A 19,139-nucleotide genomic window follows, 5' to 3' on the forward strand; every position below is an offset into this window, starting at 1 on the left:
TTGGGTGCAAAAGATTTACCTGCCCAAACACAGCGGGACACATCGGGAGTGATGTCTAGTCAGGTACTCTGTGTATATCTGTTGTGCCAATAGTTGTATTTTTGATGTCTTTTCATATGGGTCAGAACTTTGTAGAGGCCCCTGAATTTGGTCTTTTGTTCTCTACCATGCCTTGTTCCAGTGTGCTGCAGATGAAGAGAAGGGGGCGCTGGGAGATGGGGAAGCAGCCCATCAGCCAGAGACCCTCCCACAGAGTGAGTCTCACAGATAATGTGCTCTGGATGGAAAATGGCAAAATGTATATTTTAATATATATATGAATATTCTATTGGTACCCCTCAGCTCAATTAAATCCAGAAATTGTGTGATCAAAGGGAATCCAGAAAATGCTCTGTGAACCTTGAATGATTATTTTACTATGCTATTTCTCAAACTTAATTACTTAACTTAAAATGTAAAGGTCAGTGAATACTTGAATAGATAGTTGACGGACTAAAACGATTCAGATTATTTTCCCCCATTTGATTACACTGAACGCTCAGGTTTTACAGTGATATTAACGATAAGGGGACACTCCTGTTTTTCTCAGAGGTGGGAAAGAAGAAAGCTTTCCGGAGCTTCTTCTGCAGGGTGTGGAAAGCCCTCAAAAGCTCGCTGTGCTGCTGCTCTGTGGAGGAGACAGAGTGAAACACCACCTACCCTGCTCCTCCCCCACCTAAACCCACCTCCCAGCCTACCTCTACCCAACCACCCCCTAGCCTATACCTCCATCCACCCACATGAGAGGCAGAGACCGGCTATTTACCTATCACGGTAAACCAATGATACTGCAACTGATGAGCCAGCACCGGCAACTTACAGGCCTGTGCCGATGACTGATGGGCCAGCAGTGGCCAATGAGAGACAGCATATGAGCCTGACTACTGACTCTCCTAGGCTGGCAGCTCACTCATGTGGACTAGTAACCCAAACTCCTAGACAAGCAACTCAATAGTTTAGACTAGCGTCCCATCTGCCGAGACTAGCAGACCACTCTCCTAGACTAGCAACTCACTCACCTAGACTAGCGACCCGCCTGCCATGACTAGCAACCTACCCTTCTAGGCTGCTAATCCTTTGACTGGCAGCATATTCACCTAGGCTGGCGATTGGCTTGTTGGACTAGTGATGTACCATGATGCTGATGATCAACATGGGGTTTAACATATACAGTGGGCTCCAGAATTATTGGCACATGAAGGAAAAATGGCAGACAAAGGTGATTGAGCTTGACTGCTCCGTGATTGGATCAGAGACAGGTAGATCGACTTAATGCTGATGCTAATCAGCGGGTATAACAAAACAGTCTAATTCCTATGTTTTTGCAATACACTGAATGCATTTTGGGTTGAGATAAAAAGATGAACACATGACAAGAGTTCAGAATTTCAGCTTTTAAACACCTGATGTTTTAAACTACTTTGAACATAGCCTTGGGATCACCCATTTTTTAGGTGTGCAAAAGTATTGGAACAGAGAGTATTTAAGTAAATGAAAGTAAATAACACTTAATATTTGGTAGCATATCCCTCGCTTGCAATAACTGCATCAAGCCTGTGATCTATTGACATCACCAAACTATTGCGTCTTTTGAGATGCTTTTCAAGGCTGATCCCCGGTGTAGCCACAATAGGGTCTGCACAGCCATTGGTGTCCTTGAGCAAGGCCAAATGCCATTAATGTAAAGTGCCAGTCGAGGGATTAGCCAGCCTAGGAGGATAGGTTGCTAGTCTAGGCAGGTGTGCTGCTAGTCTAGGTGAGTGAGTTTCTTGTCTCGGAGAGTGGTTTGCTAGTCTAGGCAGGTAGGACGCTAGTCTAAACTAGTGAATTGCTAGTAGGGGAGATTGAGTTCCGAGTCCACGTGAGTGAGCTGCCAGCCTGGGAGAGTCAGTTGCCAGGCTTGTGCTGTCTCTCATTGGCCACTGCTGGCTCATCAGTGGTCGGCACAGGCCTGTCAGTCATCGGTGCTGGCTCATCAGTTGCTTTTATCATTGGCCTACTGTGATAGACTACATATATAAATTCAACTGGTCGGGAAACAGTTTGGAAAATTCTTTGTTTTAATAAAGTAAAAGGTTGGTGAATCCAGCATTTGTGTCGTTTGCATTTTTCATCTGATAATTGTCTTGTAGTAATGGTCTATATTTTGTCTAGACTAACCACTTATGGCACCATTAATATGTAATAAATGCCCGGGAAGAAATGGATAACTGCGAGGTGCTAAATACGATAATTTCATGGTACATGGAACATACATGGAACAACATTAAAAGTTGTTGTTGCTGATGCATTTATAACAGCATGCCCCGGCTGTGCTATAGATGTACTCCTGCATGGCTCACAGTCTCTGGTTGCTCGTGAAATGTGCCAGAACTATACTGCTTTATAACCCACAAGACAGTGATTTAAATGGCATATATGTGGAGTCATCATCAGTTAATCGAAAAACACTTCATGAAAAAATGGTGCTAAAACACAAATTTGTTCATAACTTTCTAGTTTTCAAATCGCTGTGCCACTAACACACAAGAAGCGCGTTGCTATAATACAAATGTATTGAAAAAAAGTTGATTTGTTGTTTTTTGTTAACCTACTTTTGGCACGCTGAAGGACGTTTTGCTCAAAATCAGTTAGCACTGATGAGTGTGAGCACCTGCGTAACTTTCACATTATTTGATGATATGACACTGAAGGTGCGATACATCTTTGGTCTTGCGTTTGATTCTTTTCTGGTTGTTTTCATCAGATATCGGAGTGGAATGCCGTCTGACAAGAGACAATTCATTGCAATGCATCATATTTAAGGCATTTAAGACCATTTTTGAGAGAATCACGGTAAATAATCCCTCAAAGCAAGACGTGTAGGCTAATTTAGTCACTTTAGCAGCGTAATTACTTTGGGGTTGCAGGCGTAGTTGTAACAAAAGCCAGCATACACATGGTTCCCCAGGATCGGGTTTAAAAACCACTGGTCTAATTATAAAGCTTAAATCGCCAATGGTAAATTTTATGTCGTGTCATGGCCGAGATTCACCACAGAGGGTCGCTGTCTTAACATCCAAAACGAAGCAAATTCCATCCAAATTTCGCATTGACTTCGCTATTTATGTACCTTCCTAATGATACACATATTCGATGCCTTATTATATCCCAGTCATTTTGTCTGGGGTCAACGAAATGATGAATAATTCTGTCATTAATTATTGTAGGCCTCCTGGCCAGTAAGAGTTTAAGGTGGGGGACGGGGTCTATCGATTTTATGTAACTATTTTAATACTAGAATTCATACATTGACATTATACAGGGAATCATCTTTACTTTAAAGCTCGTGTTTAGGCTCGGCGCTAGGCCTGCCTGTCAAACGACCACACACATCAGCTGGAATTTAAATTCGTAAGTGATGAGAACCCGTGGCCTGATTACAGTAACGATGCAAATATTTCTGCGGTGCTCTGTCTGTTCACGTTTCTTCAAGTTCTATCATTGTAAGCGCATGTTAGCGGGCAAGACAGGGCTAATTGACGAACAATCGACGATGTTTCTCTTTCTGTATAGGGTATGTAGCGCCCCCTACCGTATCTGGCTATTAGTGTTGAGTGCGCTCCCCGAATTCCTATATTGCGAGAGATCACTCTCGTGTAAATTAATGCACTAACGAAATTACTTAATTATTACTTACTTATTGACCTTTACACCTATTCACATTACACTAAGACTACCTACCATAGGCTTTTAACTTAATGCAAAGTTTCAATCAAGAGACTGCTAAATGAAATAATTCACTAAATGTAGGCTATGTAGCTGTTATCAGTGCTCGGTTAAATAAGTGTTAGCTTTTAAAGTTACGTTAATATTTTTACCTTTAAATAGCTAACAATATTATCAGTGCAATAAGCATCAAATTAAATGTCATATATGACCATGAATCAGTATTAACACTGAAATACTTCACTGTAAATTAGGCTACTAAGCTAACCTTTTCACTATTAGCTTACTCTCAGTATCAAATAAGCTACCCAGAAACAAGCAAATATCCAAGAGAATCAAGTTTAAACAATTTACTTGAGAAATAAGTTATATACAAATATATACATGTTCATATGAAAGAAACCCAAATGAATGGCTTGCTTTTCCGTTCTTTAAATGCTATGCATTCACTCAAAACGCAGTTCCGTCAAATTATTTAAACCACACTTTCAGTTTCAAACCTAAAACTAAGCCGGCAAATATATAACCTAAATGCAATACTATTGGGTACCCAACCAGTTGTCAGCAGAGAGATGCAGGCCTGTATTGATGCTAGCGTTCGGTGAAGTCTCAAACAAAATGGCCGCTTTGCGCCCAAAGCACCGCGAGAGAAAACAAGAAACTTGCGCTGGTCCTCTTCACCGCGAAAGCAACGCAATGTCGGCGGCGCTGTGTGTGGAGACGTCGTCACTGCAGTCCTCCTCAGTTGTGTTCGGTCCACGGGGATCTTGAAGACGATGTGTGAAGGAGTGACCGGGCTGGCTACTCTTATACAAAGTCCTTGGATCCTCCAACGGCACGCTACGTCGGGCTAACTAGCATGTGCACGCTACGTCGGGCTCTACTCCCGTTTTTTCTCTCTCCCGTCTTCCTGCTTCCCCTCTGAACTCTCACCCTGACTGCTGATTAGGCCTCACTCCAAGGGATTGAATCTTAACTAACACATTTTTTAATGCATGTAAACAGTATTTAAACATTTTTTAGATCATTTAAAACAAGTTTTAAAAGAAAATAAACAAAATAAAAATACAATGAGTTCAGTAAACACCCACAATTCCCATAGGGCTACAGGTATCTACTCAGTGACCACGTTATTTGGTAGCCTACTCCTGTTGTTAACGTAAATACCCATGTCACAAAGGTCCCATAAAAACGACAGTTACTTCAGTTTACTCCAATGGCTTGCGCAGTCCCCAAACACCTTTGGGATGAGGTGGAATGGGATGTTCACAGCAGGAATGTGTGACCAAAGAATCTACAGGAACTGCATGATGATATCAAGTCAGCACCTTGTTGAATCCAGGTGAGAAAGAATGCGGGCTGATCTGGAGGCAAAAAGGGACCCTGTCCTGTACTTGATAGGTACAGCTAATGAAGTGGCGACTGAGTGAACATGCTGTAGCCCTGATTTCCATCACCGACAAAGGTTAGGCACAGCTGGGTACTAGGGATGGGCGGATCGATAATGCAGTATCCATCCATCCATCCATCCATTATCTGAACCCGCTTATCCTGAACAGGGTCGCAGGGGGGCTGGAGCCTATCCCAGCATACATTGGGCGAAAGGCAGGAATACACCCTGGACAGGTCGCCAGTCCATCGCAGGGCACACACACCATTCACTCACACACTCATACCTACGGGCAATTTAGACTCTCCAATCAGCCTAACATGCATGTCTTTGGACTGTGGGAGGAAACCGGAGTACCCGGAGGAAACCCACGCAGACACGGGGAGAACATGCAAACTCCGCACAGAGAGGCCCCGGCCGACGGGGATTCGAACCCAGGACCTCCTTGCTGTGAGGCGCTTTCGTATGGACCGCATAATCAAATCATTAACGTTTGAGATAATGGCGGAAAGAAAACGCAGTGTTGTCTGGTGCTACTTTTCACCACTTGATAAGAATTTAGGGTGCCACCCCTAATTGGTCACCCCAGTGCCACCCCAGTCGATTTAACAAAGACAGTCTTTTGCGTTTTGACGCCACTGTATAAAAGCTTCAAAATCTGCGTCAAAAGCCGGCCTGTCAGAAGCGCCAATCTGATTGGCCACCCAATTGCCACAGTCATTGGCTGTTTTGGCAGTCAATCTGTTTTTAAAAAGGCACCGTTTTTCCCGTTTGCAAGGCTGGAGAATGTGCGGCAAAAATCGTGTGCGGAATTTGAAGCTCTTGTCAGGGTGACAGGTTAAACATTTTGAATCTTATGGTTGAAATATGAATATTAACGTTTGAATGCTAAGGTTATGGTTGAAATATCATTAAATAACATCAAACTAGCTAGCTAGCTGACGTTAGGTAGCGTTGGCTGACTAGTGACTGGAAGACTAGTTACTAGCTAGTTATTTTCAACAAGAAATACATTACTTGAATGCTGTGTTTGTTTAATATAATATGCCCCCCTTGTGTACTACTAGCTAACTAGTCAACTAAATCTATATAGCCAAATCGCTAATTTATCTAGTTAGTCAGGTGGCGTAACGTTAGTATTAAATTAGCTAGCTAGTTAGATAGTCAGACAATAACTGTCGCTAGCTTACGTTAGCTAGAATGCCAGCGCGTATTATCGACCTGCTACGCGCGATAAACAGCAAAACATTAAGGTATTTACTACTGCCTTTCCACAAAAGAAAACTGTGACATGCCTGCAAATAAAACAGCCATTAGGGAAGTAAGCTAGGTTGCAAACCAAGAAGCTTTATTGTCGTGCTGTATAAATGAATCGTCGCGATGAAGGAATTCCTGGATTCCAGTGTTCTATGGGAAATGCCAGTGGTCCAATTTGAATTCAACTAAGTACCAGGAATTTTTGGCAGTCAATCTATTGATTGTCTCTGTTAGGAAGCTGGGAAACATTTGAATCATTTTCATTTCAAACTATTTGAAAGTCCCGAATAATTGCTTTAAATTACACTCCGTGACGCAACACCAGTCATCTTTATGTAATTTCTTCAATATTTATATTTCAAATCGAGTTTAGGCTGTGACGTAACAGTAGCTGCCTTTCATCTCAGAATTAAATAAATACTAATAATCCTGCTTTGGCAAGTATTCTGCTGAGTATACTACAGTAATAGAAGATGGATATGAAAACGGGATTTTATAGCATAATCCTCTCGGTAGGCTATTTATTTTTCACTTTATTATATTAAGTTATTATGGAGGCCATGGAGGCCAATGGTCAAAATATTTCCAAATGTGTTCTCTAACCTAATCACAAATAATAGGAAAAGACTCATGGCTCTCATCTGAGCCATGGGCATTAAATTTTCTTTGAGAAATTTTCTTTTAAAAATAGTATTAAAGCGAAACAAACTTTATTTTCAGGCTATTCATATGTTGCTATTTGTTATTTGTTGAAGGCCGCGAAAATGAATGCAGGAACCAACATTGCTATTCAGGTTTCGCTTTTACCTGCTGTGTCTTTTCATCGGACTAGGTTGCTGAATGGAAGGCATAGGCTATTATCTGGCTGGTATTTGTAACTATAAATAATGAGGAGTTGTGTCCATCATTGCTCATTATGAGTGCCCAACCAAATGATAATACCAGCTTAATAAATAGGCTTGGACTACAGAGTGTTCAATATTTATTGTTGTTGGAAAAGCACATCATTTATAAAATCTTAAACAAGTTTACTGATGGAGCACTGGTGAAATGAAAATAACAAACAAATTAATTTAATATGAAATAGGCTAAAACAATGAAAAACCCAAGAGATTTACAACCTGTTTGTGCACGATTATATTCAGCTTTGCGTCGCCATGTCCCTTTATATGGAAATAGCCACCGGTAACGGTAAATTCTGATACCGTTGTGGCGGAATAAAATGTGGTGCATTTCAGAATTCAATAAATACAAACCAAATTTAGAAGAAACTATGCTCATTAAAAAGTTCTGGTGACATACTGTGAAGTGCAATTCCTCCAAAATGACCGTAAGTGCGTCTATATTACCCGAAGGACTAGTGTTCATAGCCTGGCTGATACAATTTTGCGCTATAGCCTACTCTACAATGTAATGTATCTTGCGTTCTCTTGGCTTTTGTCATATTGCAGACTAAAGGTTACGGTTATGCCTTCGTTGAATGCATGCCGGCTATTGAAGAAGACAGTGGAAACGAAGATCTGCATGTGGATGTGGTGGGGATGGAGGATGGAGTAAGTACTGTACAGCTTACTCCGTACCGAAAATGTACCGTACCCTACATTTTCATTTCAGTCATTTAGTAATGACCCAGTTTTAACCCAGGAGACACTATTCAATAATCCACATTAAGTACACCGCAACAACCAAGCAGAGAAACGGTACAACTGAGGTACCAAACATTATGACATCTAATTGCTTTTTAAGGGTGAACATGACAGTTTAATAAATACGCCAGCAGTATAGCATAATAAAGAAACTGGGCTTGTTACAGAAACATTTTAGCTTTATTTCCCAGGTGAAATGCTGCTTTTGCACCCTTGAGTAAGGTCTTTGATCTCAACTGCTTAATTTAATATCTGCAAAAGTGGCTTGTTTGTAAAGTCAGTGTGAAGTCACTCTAGAAAAGCTATGCTAAATGACTAGAACTGTAATGTAACTGTCCTGCAGGAGAGCCACGCCACCTCCATTATCACAGTGGCAGAGGCAGAAGCCTCCAGCAAGCTCTGCCATGGAGAGGAGGCCGTCCCCAGCATTGTCGTAATGGTGGATGTGGTGGAAATGGAAGATGTAGTAAGGACTTTACAGTGCTTTCATTTTCATTTCAGTCATTTCATAATGATGGACGTAATGTTTTTGTTTTGTTTTGTTTTTTTTGGGGGGGGGGGGGGGGGGCGTTGCCTGAGGAGGAAGTTCAGTCGTCTGGTAATCAGAATTAAGTCGGTCTGCAGAAGAGCACCTGCTAAATGAATAGAACTGTAATGTAACTGTCCTGCAGGAGACCCACAACACCATCATTGCAGTGGCTCAGGCAGAAACCTCCAGCCAACTCTGCCATGGAGAGGAGGTCATCCCTAGCACTGGTGTGGCGGTGGATGCGATGGAGTTGGAGGATGTAGTCAGTACTTTACACAGTGCTTTCATTTTCATTTCAGAAATGTCATAATGATCGCCATTGTGATGGGGGACGTTAGCTGAGGAGGTAATACGGTTGTCTGGTCATCAGAAGGTTTTTGGTTCAATCCCCACCCAGGGTGTGTCGAAGTGTCTCTGAGCATGACTCCTAACCCCCAATTACCCCCAAATCACAACAAGCTGATTGGTACCTTGCATAGCAGCCGATCACCGATCGCTGTTGGTATTTGTGAATGGGTGTCTGAATTTACCATCCAGTATTTCTCTGTTTTAACCCAGGAAACCCTATTCGTTTATTCTGCATGAAAGTATTGTGTAATCCTTAAAGTCCTTAATCTCAACTGCTTAATTAAATAAGTGTGAAGTCGCTCTGCAGAAGAGCACCTGCTAAACAACTAAAACTGTAATGTAACTGTCTTGCAGGAGACCCATGGCACCTCCACCATCACAGTGGCAGAGGCAGAAGCCTCCAGCGAGGCCGTCCCCAGCACTGGTGTGGCGGTGGATGCGATGGCGTTGGAGGATGTCGTAAGTATTTTACACAGCGCTTTCACTCTGGGAAACTACAAGCTTAAATGTGCTTCCTTATGTTTTTTAAGGATGAACTAAAGAACAAGATACCGTAATAGACTGCAGTGTTTACATGAATTGTATGACAACATTCATAGTATTTCCGGGTAATTTTACAGTAATTTTATTTTATTTCATACTATTTGTATTTAATTGATCAATTTCCTAGTTTTTCCTGACCCAAAATGAGGCAGGGGCAAGACTTTAATCACGATCAAATGATCAAATCTTGTCAGTAATCTGAATACTTTTTAACGGGCTTGGGTGCAAAAGATTTACCTGCCCAAGCACAGCAAACTCAGGAGTGATGTCTAGTCAGGTACTCTGTGTATATCTGTTGTGCCAATGGTTGTATTTTTAATGTCTTTTCATATGGGTCAGAACTTTGTAGAGGCCCCTGAATTTGGTCTTCTGTTCTCTACCATGCCATGTTCCAGGGTGCTGCAGATGAAGAGAAGGGGGCGCTGGGAGATGGGGAAGCAGCCCATCAGCCAGAGACCCCCCCACAGAGTGAGTCTCACAGATAATGTGCTCTGGATGGAAAATGGCAAAATGTATAATTTAATATATATATATGAATATTCTATTGGTACCCCTCAGCTCAATTAAATCCAGAAATTGTGTGATCAAAGGGAATCCAGAAAATGTTCTGTGAACCTTGAATGATTATTTTACGATGCTATTTCTCAAACTTAATAACTTAACTTAAAATGTAAAGGCCAGTGAATACTTGAATAGATAGTTGACGGACTAAAACGATTCAGATTAGTTTCCCCCATTTGATTACACTGAACGCTCAGGTTTTACAGTGATATTAACGATAAGGGGAAACTCCTGTTTTTCTCAGAGGTGGGAAAGAAGAAAGCTTTCCGGAACTTCTTCTGCAGGGTGTGGAAAGCCCTCAAGAGCTCGCTGTGCTGCTGCTCTGTGACAGAGTGAAACACCACCCACCCTGCTCCTCCCCCACCTAAACCCACCTCCCAGCCTACCTCTACCCAACCACCCCCTAGCCTATACCTCCATCCACCCACATGAGAGGCAGAGACCGGCTATTTACCCATCACGGTAAACCAATGATACTGCAACTGATGAGCCAGCACCGGCAACTTACAGGCCTGTGCCGATGACTGATGGGCCAGCAGTGGCCAATGAGAGACAGCATATGAGCCTGACTACTGACTCTCCTAGGCTGGCAGCTCACTCATGTGGACTAGTAACCCAAACTCCTAGACAAGCAACTCAATAGTTTAGACTAGCGTCCCATCTGGCGAGACTAGCAGACCACTCTCCTAGACTAGCAACTCACTCACCTAGACTAGCGACCCGCCTGCCATGACTAGCAACCTACCCTTCTAGGCTGCTAATCCCTCGACTGGCACTTTACATTAATGGCATTTGGCCTTGCTCAAGGGCCCCAAAGGCTGTGCAGACCTTATTGTGGCTCCACCGGGGATCAGCCTTGAAAAGCATCTCAAAAGATGCAATAGTTTGGTGATGTCAATAGATCACAGGCTTGATGCAGTTATTGCAAGCAAAGGGGGATATGCTACCAAATATTAAGTGTTATTTACTTTCGGCACAGGCCTGTCAGTCATCGGTACTGGCTCATCAGTTGCTTTTGCATTGGCCTACTGTGAAAGACTACATATATAAATTCAACTGGGGCGACATGGCTCAGGCAATAAGAGCAGTCGTCTGGTAGTTGGAGGATTTGGCTGGGTTGTGTCGAAGTGTCCCTGAGCAAGACACCTCACCCCAAAATGCTCCTGACGAGCTGGTCGGCACTTTGCGTGGCGGCCAGTCGCCGTCGGTGTGTGAGTGTGTGTATGAATGTTTATTAAATAAATATATATATATATATATAAATTCAACTTGTTGGGAAACAGTTTGGAAAATTCTTTGTTTTAATAAAGTAAAAGCTTGGTGAATCCAGCATTCGTGTCGTTTGCATTTTTCATCCGATAATTGTCTAGTAGTAATGGTCTATATTTTGTCTAGAGTAACCACATATGGCACCATTAATATGTAATAAATGCCCGGGAAGAAATGGATAAGAGCGAGTGCTAAATACGATAATTTCATGGTACATGGAACATACAACGTTATATTAAAAGTTGTTGTTGCTGATGCATTTATGACAGCATGCCCCGGCTGTGCTATAGATGTACTCCTGCATGGCTCACAGTCTCTGGTTGCTAGTGAAATGTGCGAGAACTATGCTGCTTTATAACCCACAAGACAGTGATTTAAATGGCGTATATGTGGAGTCATCAGCAGTTAATCAAAAAACAATTTGAGAAAAAGGGGTGCTAAAACACAGATTTGTTCATAACTTTCAACTTCTCAAATTGCCGTGCCACTAACATACAAGAAGCGGGTTGCTATAATACAAAAGTATTGAAAAAAGTTGATTTGATGTTTTTTGTTAACCTACTTTTGGCACGCTGAAGAAGGACGTTTCGCTCGAAATCAGTTAGCACTGAGTGTGAGCACCTGCGTAACTTTCACATTCTTTGATGATATGACACTGAAGGTGTGATACATCTTTGGTCTTGCGTTTGATTATTTTCTGGTTGTTGTCTAATGTCAGATGTTTGGGTTTTCATCAGATATCGTAGTGGAATGCCGTCTGACAAGAGATGTACAATTAATTGCAATGCATCATATTTAAGGCATTTAAGACCATTTCTGACAGAATCACGGTAAATAATCCCTCAAAGCAAGACGTGTAGGCTAATTAAGTCACTTTAGCGGCGTAATTACTTTGGGGTTGCAGGCATAGTTGTAACAAAAGCCAGCATACACATGGTTCCCCACGATCGGGATCGGCTAATTATAAAGCTTAAATCGCCACTCGTAAATTTTATTTGTCGTGTCATGGCCGAGATTCACCACAGAGGGTCGCTGTCTTAACATCCAAAACGAAGCAAATTCCATCCAAATTCCGCATTGACTTCGCTATTTATGTACCTTGCCTTATTATATCCCAGTCATTTTGTCTGGGGTCAACGAAATAATTAATAATTCTGTCATGAATGATTGTAGGCCTCCTGGTCAGTAAGAGTTTAAGGTGGGGGGCGGGGTCTATTGATTCTATGTAACTATTTTAATACTAGAATTCATACATTGACATTATACAGGGAATCATCTTTGCTTTAAAGCTCGTGTTTAAGCTTGGCGCTTAGCCTGCCTGTCAAACGACCACACACATCAGCTGGAATTTAAATTCGTAAGTGATGAGAACCCGTGGCGTGATTACAGTAACGCTGCGAATATTTCTGCGGTGATCTGTCTGTTCACGTTTCTTCCAAGTTTTATCATTGTAAGCGGGGCTAATTGATGAACAATCGACGATGTTTCTCTTTCTGTATAGGGTATGTAGCGCCCCCTAGCGTGCCTGGATATTAGTGTTGAGTGCGCACCCTGAATTCCTATATAGCGAGAGATCACTCTCTAGTGTTAATTCATGCTCCAACGAAATTACTTAATTACTTACTTATTGACCTTTACACCTAGTCACATTACACTAAGAATACCTACCATAGGCTTTTACATTTTTACGCTTTTAATCCAAAGCGACTTACAAGTGCATAGGTTCTACCATAAGTCAAAGCATCACATCCAGAACCAGCAAAATACACATGAAATGCTGTTCTAAACATAGTCGTCATCATAAGTGCAAATTTTTTTTTTTTTTTTTTTTGGGTGGGTTAGACAAGGATAGGGATATCAGAAAGGAGGGGCAGGGGAAATCAGGAGGGAGGACTAAGGTAGAGTTTGAAAACGTGGGTTTTGAGTCTGCGTCGAAATAGGGGGAGGGATGCTGCTGTTCTGACAGTGGTAGGCAAGTCATTCCACCACTGAGGAACCAGAACGGAAAACAGGCGTGAACGTGCAGCTCGACCGCCAGGTGCACGTAGAGAAGGAACCATAAGGCAACCAGAGCTGGCAGACCGGAGTGGTCTAGCTGGGGAGTAGGGAGTGATCAAGGATTGTATGTAAGGTGGGGCAGTCCCCTTAGCAGCCTGAAATGCCAACACGAGGGCCTTGAAACGGATGCGTGCAGCAATAGGAAGCCAGTGGAGGCCAATGAGAAGCGGGGTGACATGAGCCGACCTGGGCTGACAGGTGATCAGACGGGCTGCAGCATTCTGGACCAGCTGGAGGGGCTTGATGCCACACGCTGGGAGACCGGCTAGGAGGGAGAGATCGGCTTAACTTAATGCAAAGTTTCAATCAAGTGACTGCTAAATGAAATAATTCACTAAATGTAGGCTATGTAGCTGTTATCAGTGCTAGGTTAAATAAGCATTCGCTTTTAAAGTTACATTAATATTTTAACCTTTAAATAGCTAACAATATTATCAGTACAATAAGCATCAAATGAAATGTCATATTTGACCATGAATCAGTATTAACACTGAAATACTATTTATACTAATTAGGCTACTAAGCTAACCTTTTCACTATTAGCTTACTCTCAGTATCAAATAAGCTACCTAAAAACAGGCAGATATCCAACTATTTACTTGAAAAATATGTTATATACAAATATATACATGGTAATATGAAACATAAACCCAAATGAATGGCTTGCTTTTCAGTTCTTTAAATGCTATGCATTCACTCAAAACGCAATAGTATTGGGTACCCAACCAGTTGTCAGCAGAGAGATGCAGGCCTGTATTGATGCTAGCGTTCGGTGAAGTCTCAAACAAAATGGCTACTTCACGCCCAAAGCACCGCTAGAGAAAACTTCGGCTGGTCCTCCTCACCGCGATAGCAACGCAATGTGTGAGGAGACGTCGTCACTGCAGTCCTCCTCAGTTGTGTTCGGTCCACGGAGATCTTGAAGACGATGTGTGAAGGAGTGACCGGGCTGGCTACTCTTATACAAAGTCCTTGGATCCTCCAACGGCACGCTACGTCGGGCTAACTAGCATGTATCCTCGTCGTAAACTCTGTCCGAGTTTTCGATATCAAACACGTTATAACACCTCTGTATCACTGTAGAATGTTGTTAAAAGACTCACTGTCCATTCGTCTAAACACATTCACTACAATATCACTATACATTGGTGTTCTACAAACTATAAACTTATGACAAGCAGTGCACCAGTGCTAGCTCTCCCGTCTTGTCTTTTCCCGCTCTACTCCCGTTTTTTCTCTCTCCCGTCTTCCTGCTTCCCCCCTGAACTCACACCCTGACACTCCAAGGAAGTGAATTTTAACTAACACATTTTTTAATGCATGTAAACAGTATTTAAACATTTTTTAGATCATTTAAAACACGCTTTAAAAGAAAATAAAGAAAATAAAAATACAATGAGTTTAGTAAATACCCACAATTCCCATAGGGCTACAGGTATCTACTCAGTGACCACGTTATTTGGTAGCTTACTCCTGTTGTTAACGTAAATACCCATGTCACAAAGGTCCCATGAATACGACAGTTACTTCAGTTTATTCCTATAGAGACAGAGTGCATTTAAGTCCCGCCCACACCTTGGGGGGAAACTTCACTTCCGGTCCCCATTGACTTTGCATTGCGCGAAGGTGCCTTCTTGTCTTTTCCGTCTGATATCAAATGAAATAAAAATGCCTAAAAGCTTCTGTGTGGTGGGATGCACTAACAACAGGGTAAAGAACCCACAACTAAGTTTTCATAAGCTGCCGAACCGAAAAACTGAGCTTTTTTAAGAAGACAAAAGTCGAAACAGGCCAGAGACAGGCACAGCTCGCTGGAAACCACGCCCACCTGTAACCAAGGCAACCTGAGATGCTAACAAAGTGCCGGTAGCCATCTAACGTTAGCTAACTAAGCTAAAACCATCAGATTTAAGAATGGAAAATAATTATTTTAACACCCTATGTCTACCAGAGAGGAAAAGGTATATTGACAAACTCAATATTGTCGGGCTATCTCAGTGTCCTTTCTCCTTACCTTGCTCATCTTGGAGAAATGATCCCACTGAATGGCCAGAAGTTAAATACTTTGATATTTACAACTATTTGATCGAATCACCAGGTAAGACCACAATTTAACCTAGATAGCTCTAGCAGCTAACTAAGATCAAAACCAGGCCTTGCATAGCTTAGTTAGCTTAATTTGAATCCCGTTGTACATTGTATTGTATAATGACAATACAGGCTTTGTATTCTATTCTAGTCAAGCTTTAGGCCTACAGTTTGCCTGGCCAAATTAGCAACTATAACTTATTTCATAATAATCAAGGCCCATAGCCTGCCTCAGCTTTATGAAAGGTACTTCCCCAATTTGATAAAGCATCTAATAAAAGCTTGGCATGAGAAGAGTATCCAGTGATAGCTGATTGCTTGTATGTCTTACCTTTTGTAAGGAATCTACACTCATACAACAATGAGAAACTACCGTTCTCTCGATGCCCACAACTTTTTTGTTCGTGGATGGGTGCAAGATGTGTACCACCATAAACCAGCCAACTCTGAATGCACAGTCTTCAAGGCTGATGTGAAGCCATCCTGGAGGGTCACTGATGCATCACATCACGCATGGGTTGCTGTGAGGAGTAATGGGACAGTTATGGCAGCCCATTGTGACTGTATGGCAGGGTAAGTTAAAAGCAGATACTGGCAAAGTAGAACTTTACACGTGACTTGTTTTAGCTTGTTTTATGACCTATATCAATTTATTGAATTTGTTTTATTTCCCTTTTAGGCTTGGAGAGACGTGTGGGGGCTGTACTTTTTAAACTAGAGGCATCTGTCCGTCTTGGCTATAACAAAGTGGCATGCACTGGTCTCGCATGCGAGTGGAATAAGGTGTGCACTAAAAAAGTAGAGCCAGCCTTAATCAAAGATATAGAATTTTATAGTGACTTGCCAAGAGATGCAGATCTAAAGGCCCTGTACCACCAGCAACAGAAGACCAGCAAATGCAACTATTGGAGATGTTGTCCTCCACAGGAACCAGTGCAGTGGCCCTGAAAACACACAAAGCATTTACACAATCAGCAAAGCCGTGGTTCCTCAATATTGCTGGTATATCAGAAGATGATGTAGTGAGCATCGACAGAGAAACTGTGAACCAGGCGAGCAGTGCCTTATGGCACAGACATAGAGTTGGGAGGGTCACAGGGTCAATTGCACACCGAGTTCTCCATACCTCTCCCACCACTCCTGCTCCGTCACTCATTAGTACAATATGTCAACCGAAAAATAGAGCAATCAAGACAGCATGTATCCTCTGGGGGAGAAATCATGAGAGTGACGCCCTTGAAACATATAAGTTAGCACTAGGGATCGGCCAACCAAAGCAAGGAACCTCCTCCCAGATTTATCTGCATGATCAAGTGGGAACATCGCATGTCAACTTGCAGGTGAAGAGGGCTGGATTCAGAGTCTCACTGGACAAACCATTCATTGGAGCAGCTTGTGATGGCTATGTAATGTGTGACTGCTGTGGGGCGGGAGTTGTTGAGGCCAAGTGTCCCTACAACTGGGGCCAAGACATGGGCGGCAGTCTAGACCAGTGGCTTCAAGACCCCAGTGGACACCTGCAGAGTGCAACTGGTTTGAAGAACCATCACCCCTACTTTACCCAGGTATAAAATGCATTACGAAAATTAATAGCTCAATTTTATTTGATTGCAAATGCCATACACATTTTTTCCCCCAATGTTGAAAGGTATTGAAGAGAGGTGGGAAAGGTCAAGTTCATTACAGTATGGATGGTACAGTATGTGTAATTGTTTTGCAGGTGCAGATGGAGATGTTTGTGACAAAGAGTCACTACTGTGACTTCATAACATGGACTCCACAGTTGTGTGTCATCTTCCGGGTACCCAGAAGTGAAGACTTCATCTGCGCTGCTGTGGGAACCATCACAGACTTCTGGACCTGCCACATTCTACCAAGAATGACACTGTACAGTCAGGTACATGGTGTAGCTTGTTTAATTTGGAAAATTAAATGCAAGCTGCAAACGTAGGCGTACTGAGTGTCAGGATCCCACAGTTTCCCACCTGGTGATGCCTCGCGTTTTATCGCCTGTATCCACTTTTGTCTTCGTTTAGGCTCCGTTTTTCGGTTCGGCAGCTTATAAAAACTTAGTTGTGGGTTCTTTGCCTTGTTGTTAGTGCATCCCACCACACAACAGCTTTTAGGCATTTTTATTTTGCTTGTTAACAGACGGAAAAGACAAGGAGGCACCTTCGCGCAATGTAAAGTCAATGGGGACCGGAAGTGAAGTTCCCCCAAGGTGTGGGCGGGACTTAGATTATGACGCGTGGCGCTCTGTCTCTATGGCCTGCACATTCCCCAAACACCTTTGGGATGAGGTGGAATGGGATGTTCACAGCAGGAATGTGTGACCAAAGAATCTACAGGAACTGCATGATGCTATCAAGTCAGCACCTTGTTGAATCCAGGTGAGAAAGAATTCAGGCTGATCTGGAGGCAAAAGGGGATCCTGTATGAAGTGGCGACTGAGTGAACATGCTGTAGCCCTTAATTCCATCACCAACAAAGGTTAGGCACAGCTGGGTACTAGGGATGGGCGGATCGATAATGCAGTATCGAGACTTCGATATTCACAAGCTACTCATTTGTTATCTATCCCTTTAGAGAAATGTCGATAATATATTATGTAAATAAAAAAACGTTGGTGACTTCAATACGTTCAAACGTTTTCAGTACTTTTGTATAATGTTTTGCCAAAGGAAAATCCTGAGCTGGCCCGTGTGTCAGATGACTGTAAATCTGTAACATGATTGGCCACTGTGCGCACACACTTCCGTATGGACCGCATAATCAAACCATTAATGTTTGAGATAATGGCGGAAAGAAAACGCAGTGTTGCCTGTTGCTACTTTTCACCACTTGATAAGAATTTGATTGGTCACCCCAGTGTCACCCCAGTCGGTTTTAACAAAGACAGTCTTTTGCGTTTTGCCGCCACTGTATAAAAGCTTCAAAATCTGCGTCAAAAGCCCGCCTGTCAGAAGCGCCAATCTGATTGGCCACCCAATTGCCACAGTCATTGGCTGTTTTGCAGTCAATCTGTTTTTCCCGGCACCGTTTTTCCCGTTTGCAAGGCTGGAAAATGTGCGGCAAAAATCGTGTGCGGAATTTGAAGCTTTATTTTGCTCTTGTCAGGGTGACAGGTAAAACATTTTGAATCTTATGGTTGAGATATGAATATTAAGGTTATGGTTGAAATATCATCATTAAATAACATCAAACTAGCTAGCTAGCTAGCTAGCTAGCGTTAGCTGACTAGAGACTGGAAGACTAGTGACTAGTTATTTTCAACAAGAAATAAATTACTTGAATGCTGTGTTTGTTTAATATAATATACCCCCCTTGTGTCCTACTAGCTAACTAACTAGTCAACTAAATATATATAGCCAAATCGCTCATTTATCTAGTTAGTCAGGTGGCGTAAGGTTAGTATTAAATTAGCGAGCTAGTAAGATGGACAGACAATAACTGTCGCTAGGTTAGCTAGAATGCCAGCGCGTATTATCGACCTGCTACGCGCGATAAACAGCAAAACATTAAGGTATTTACGACTGCCTTTCCACAAAAGAAAACTGACATGGCTGCAAATAAAACAGCCATTAGGAAAGTTAGCTCGGTTGCAAACCAAGAAGCTTTATTGTCGTGCTGTATAAATGAATCGTCGCGATGAAGGAATTCCTGGATTCCAGTGTTCTATGGGAAATGCCAGTGGTCCAGGGGC

Source organism: Conger conger, chromosome 1, assembly GCF_963514075.1.
Source record: "Conger conger chromosome 1, fConCon1.1, whole genome shotgun sequence".
NCBI lineage: Eukaryota > Metazoa > Chordata > Actinopteri > Anguilliformes > Congridae > Conger > Conger conger.